Below are 6,115 nucleotides of genomic sequence, written 5' to 3'. Positions count from 1 at the left end.
ACTACAACTATTTATTATCCGACGTATCGCCCCACTTTGTAGGGTTTCATCAGAGCTAAAAAGGTATAAAAGCAATTAAGAACATTTTGAAATAGTAAGATAATATATCGTATTTCTGTTGTTTATGACCGCAACCCTCACTATCTTCTTCATATTTGAAATTATAAGGTATATAAAAATAATACTAATAATTTATTAATAATTATTGTTGATTATAATTATATTAAGGTTAGTCATATTGGTACAAAAGTCAATATTCTTTGCAATGAAACAGTTTCTTTTTTTGTTTTACTAATTTTAGCAGCAATCTGGAAAGTGCACAGGTGGAGTGTATTCTACGCCCAAGTGACACTAGCGGGTTTAAAATAGCGAAAAATTGTTTTCTATTTTTTTAAATCCTTTTTTCACTATAACATAGAAAAGCAAGTAGAAAATAAATGGCATATATACATGGAAAACTATGAACCTTCCCTACAGTTCGCTCAATACTAGTCATACTCAAAATCATTTACTACCAAAATAATAGACCTACTATATACAGCAGAGAGCGTAAGATACACTAAAACCAAGCTATACAATTTTATTACAACCGCAGAATCTATAAAATAACAAATAAAAATTCATCTCTAAATGTCACCACTCCGCCCAATAGCAAATAAAAATAGTAACAATTTCATGGATTGTAAGTTGAATAATTTGCATAAATTATGTATCTATAAAAGTCATGGCATGTATATTACAAAATATGCAGCCTAAAAAAGATATGTAAAATGAAATAAGGCTTTTTTCTTTTTTTTTAATTTTCTTTTATAAGAAATGACAAAAGTAATATTCACCCTTAGAGGGAAAAGACATCCACAGTAATCAAAAACTTCTTCTCCCTAATTAAATTTATTGATCGAGCTTATCTTCAAATAAATAATTTCTATATTTCACTATATTCTTGTACTACAGGTTTAATTCGAAAAACAGAATATAAAAACCAAGCCCAATCATAACAGCTATAATCTTAACTTCAAATATACACTAGCTACGGATATTTAAATATAAAAGTTTATTAGAATAATTTGAGAGATAAACTGATATTAATTATCAAAAATAACCTAATAATAGAGCCTTAAGTAGCCATGTGGTATACAATAATGTATTTTTTTATTATTGCTATAATATATAAATATTAATAATAATAATATTAATTGTGAACAACCTCTGCAGGGCTTCGTAAGGAAGTACTGTTTCCTGAACAACTGTTATACAAGGACGTGATTTGTTCATGATCGGGCTCAACCGCCAAGTTTTCCCCAATTAATGGTACTTACTTTATTGAGGCTCGGTGTGCCCAAGGCAATCCTTCCCCGCCGGACCCGCCCCACTAAGACCCCCGGAGAGCGACGGCCCTATATCACTTTTGAAATATTGGCTTAAAACGGGAAGGAGAGACTTTAAGATAGTTTATTAGAGCAATATTTAAAAAGCGCCTGAAATTGAAAAACGGCATGAGACTTTCTTAGTTCAATGCATCTTAATAATCCATACTTCTCATAGTTCACTTCATACTTCTCACTTGCTTAAGCTTGATAATTATTAATTTATTATTTGTAAATTATTCTTTTTATCAGTTGTATTTCATTAATAAATTTTGTAACTCTTTATATTTTAGTATTATCATTACCCATATTTCAGTTTGTAGTTCAATTTTTATTATTTTTTTAGTAATATTTTAGCTTGATTTTATAAATTAAAGCATAAGTTTTATCTATAGAAAAAAAAATCGAAATTGTATAGTTTTAGCCTATAACGGCCTTAGAACCTACAAAACGCCCCAATTATTAAAATTGTTACAAATAAATTTTATTCTATGTGTATAATGCTTGCATGCTATTTTGACATCGACCAATAAATGTTTCTATCTGGACCACATTTATTAAACTTTCAATAAAATTGTTTTAAAAAAATAATCTTTTAATACAATAATCATCCTTATAGCTGACACTCCAATAAATATCAAACATCAGGATTGGTTTCCAAATCTTCCAAATATAAATTTTAGTTTTTTCAGTGGTTTAGACAAAAAGATTCCTCACTATTTGTTGGACTAAACTGTTCAACATGTTATCGTCCCATTCATTCCTTTCCCGGTTTCGTCAGTTCCCCTTCGGCAGCCAATTCCACAACATCTTGTTTTCTTCCAGCTCTACGCTTCCCGACCCATAACTTCCTCCCCAGCTTTCCGATCCCCGACATCCATCCCCAGACGAAAAAGGCTTTCTTGTTCCAACTTTACTTAAGCTGTCATAAGATGGATCGATCGCATGAGGGTTAGTATAGAAGAGGGCGAGCCAAATAAACAAAACACGATATCGATGCTGACAAACCACTAATAATTATCTACATATAACCGCCATTTGATTAAATTTATAAAACGAACCCAAAATTAGGTGTATAAATCAATTATTGTTAAAGCCTCTCATTTTCCTTAATTTTGTATTTCTTATAAATTAATTACTTTAATCAGTTTTAATATAAAACCTATTTTTAAAGTGTATTATTGAAAATTTAAATGTAACTGAAGAATAAGAATTATTTAAATAGTTTAAAGTCAGAGCTGTCAGAAAATTAATTTTTACTATAAGCCTAGATAATTCAGTTGATTGAGTTCGTATAGATTTTGACTGCTAATTTCCCTACCTGATGCCTTCAGGGTCAACCCAGCCTCATAAAGTGGGTACGCTTAGTTGGGAAAAAATCTGGTAGTTGAGCGTGATTCTGACCAAATCACTTTCTTGCACAACCGTTCTTCTAGTAACAGCATTTCCTTACTAATCGCGTATCGCGAGTGGGAGAGAAGCGCTGGGATCTTTTTGAGCCCTGCTTTGCGTTCCACACGGGAGTGACAAGGCTACACTAGCTACTCCTGCTGAATGTAAATATTTTATATAGGTGCGAATGTGTGTTTATTTTATTGTTACATAAATTATATTTTCTTTGTCCTGTTCATAAATTATTTTTTATTTATATATTTCTTTTTTATCATTTAATCAGTTTTTATATCACATTATTTATTTAGATTCATATTTTTATCTATAAAATCGTGATAGTATTTTCATTTGTTTGCATATTTCTTTATTATTGTGATTTTAAATTGAATTTTTTTTATTTAATTCAGAGAATACTTTTGTTATCATATAAATTTGTTTTTTTCTTTTATTCTTTTACATCTGTATATATTGTATTATTGAATATTTTAATATTAATACTTAATGCTCTTAATTTGTGGCAGATTGTATTAATTTTCTTTTAAAAAAAATAGAAATATGACATCATTTTCTTAATTGCTACATTATATATAAGGCAATATTAGTTCTTCTACAATTGTTTAAATATTAAATAATTTATTAGTAATTAGTATAATATATTACACACATATAATTATTTGTATTAAATTATTTGTTGAAAAGAGAATAAAATGTTCAATAAATAAAGAGCGAAATAAGCAACATATACAATAAATACTGAAGATTATTTGAAGCAGAAAGGATTAAGTTAGAATTCCAAAGGATGTTAAAGATCTTTGTGACTGTTATTAACAATTGCTTATGAAACAGACGCAGACGCAATTTTCTCATTTATGAACTTCCGTTTATTCGTATAAAAGTAAAAAATGGCATGTATGAAAGTATTACCGGAAGGAGGAAATTCGTAGAGGGATAAAAGAAGACATAAGAAGAAGTTTAATAAGGAACTTCATCTCGGTTGTCTCGAAAGGGGACGAAGCACTAAAATGTACCATGAGACTTAACAACTGACTTGGTAGAGTCTTTTCCTCACGGCTAAGGTACATAGTCTACTTTAATACACTCCCTGTCTTTTATACTGAACAAACTTGTATCATATTTTGTATTTAAATAATATATTATATACTCATAATTATTATATTTTAATTATGACAATGGATTTGTAAATTTAAGTAAAAGGTATATTATGCATTTAATTATTTTATGACAAATTATTTTCATTACTTAATTTTGGCCAGATAGTAAAATCTTACTACTAATTTCGTTCAGGGAAAAAAAATCCTAATAATTTTCAATTATATTTTTACCTTGAAGTTATCTTCATACAAGACTGAAAAGACAGGAAATTGCATCAAAAATTACTAGAAATACGGTCTGAACTTCCAATTAATTACAAAAGACTCATTTACATGACTATAATCAGGCCTATTTGGACTTCAGGTGTTGATCTTTAAGGTTACCACTAAACCATGGAATTCCTCTAGTATACAATTATTACAATCTAAAATCATCTGTAAAATCCTCAATCTCCATGCTTAGCCAAATATAAAATCATCCATTATGAACTTCATATTTTGCTGATTTGGACTTAGATATTTATCGTTCCTTAATAAACTCCCTAACCACCCAAATCCTATTGGCTTCTAACCATGCTTCGTCTTTGATTCCTGATTATCCTCCTAGGCGACTAAAAAGAAGGTGGCCTCGAGACCCTCAAATCTAGAAATGTTATTCCAATTCTACAAATGGATAGATTTTTTATACGCCTGTATAATTTTTTGTATCGTGCTTTTAGCCAGTTTTGTTTTTGAAAATTTCCACTTTATCCAAATCAAAATTGTGATTGAGGTGTAAATAGTTGACCGTAGATTAATGCTTGAAGAAGTTTGTCGGGGGGTGCGGTCAGCAAAGAACAACATAAATAAATATGGTTTTGTTTATTTATGTTGTTCTTTGCTGACCGCACCCCCCGACAAACTTCTTCAAGCAAAATTGTGATTATTTTGTGTGTTGCTCTTTTAGCTAGTTTTGTGTTTTATAATTTTTTTGGGTTCTTTTCGTTCATTTTGTGTTTCTTAATTCTATAATTCTGGTTTTTAAAAACTCTGTATAATATTGTTTGCAATTAATTTTCTACATATTTTTTATTACCTGTATTTATTTTATCTTTCATGTTTTTTGAAGTGTTTGCCCAGTTTATTATCATGATATACCCTGAATTACAAATAATTTTTGAGTAGTGAGTAATTAAACCTTTCTTTTATTATTTAAACACTTCCTGATAAACTTATACATGAATCATGAAATTTTAATTAAATTAATAATTGAATCTAAAAAAAATTCACAGCGATTAAGGGAATTGGCCAGTAGGCTGTTTTTAATTTTTTTTTTTTGGCTTATTACCATATTATTTTGAATTAAAATGTATTTTTCTAATTTATATAATATCAAAGGTAAAATTATTAATCGATCTTTTCTATCTATAAACTCGCTAATTAAGCTAATAATTTACAAATAAAAAATTATATTATATAATAGTAAAAAAAAATGTTTAACATAAGTGAAACAACGAGGCAACTCCATTAATGGTGAACGAACCCAATTTTTCCCTCAATTTACCTTTCTATTCGAAATTTCAACTGCCTTTCGGCAAAAAATAATAGTTCTAACAAAGATGAAGTCATACAAAATATATAGAAAAATAATTTTCTACAAGAAAAACTAACGAAACAAAACAAAAATAGGAACTCTAATTTATAACAACTATAAATATTTAAAATATGTATACTCGTACCTTCCGTAAAGCAGGATATGGCTATATATAGGTTAGAAAATTAGTATAATTAATCATTTATTCAGAATGGATAATCAATAAACTTATTAAGTTTAAATCAACACAAACATATTGAATATCATACAAGCCCCTGAGGGAGTTATATAGAACACTAGAAGCGGCATAAATAAATTATTAATGCAATTTCGAAATGTGATCAGAAATATCTAGCATTTTACGGGGCCAATCAGTCACTGATCGACGAACTTTAACATAATTACAAATAAAAAAAAGACAAAGCAAGAACTCAGTAACATAGTCTCCAGTCCTGCTCGAAACGTTTTTTATATTTATTTACTTTTTTATTTTTATTTAATATATATGATATGAATGAATACTTACAGCCTTAATACTTTCCCCTTGAGTGTGGCAGATTGTATTATAACAATAAAACTTTTTATTTTTTACTAAATAATTCAACAACACTATCCAAATTATAGTCTCAAAACATTTATTTCATTCACATGTCCAACGTTTCGGCCAATTC

This window comes from Halyomorpha halys, unplaced genomic scaffold (genome assembly GCF_000696795.3).
Source record: "Halyomorpha halys isolate HHAL.00 unplaced genomic scaffold, Hhal_1.1 Scaffold231.1, whole genome shotgun sequence".
Classification (NCBI taxonomy): Eukaryota; Metazoa; Arthropoda; class Insecta; order Hemiptera; family Pentatomidae; genus Halyomorpha; species Halyomorpha halys.
The sequence above is the reverse complement of the archived record's forward strand: the minus strand, read 5'-3'. Positions refer to the sequence as shown.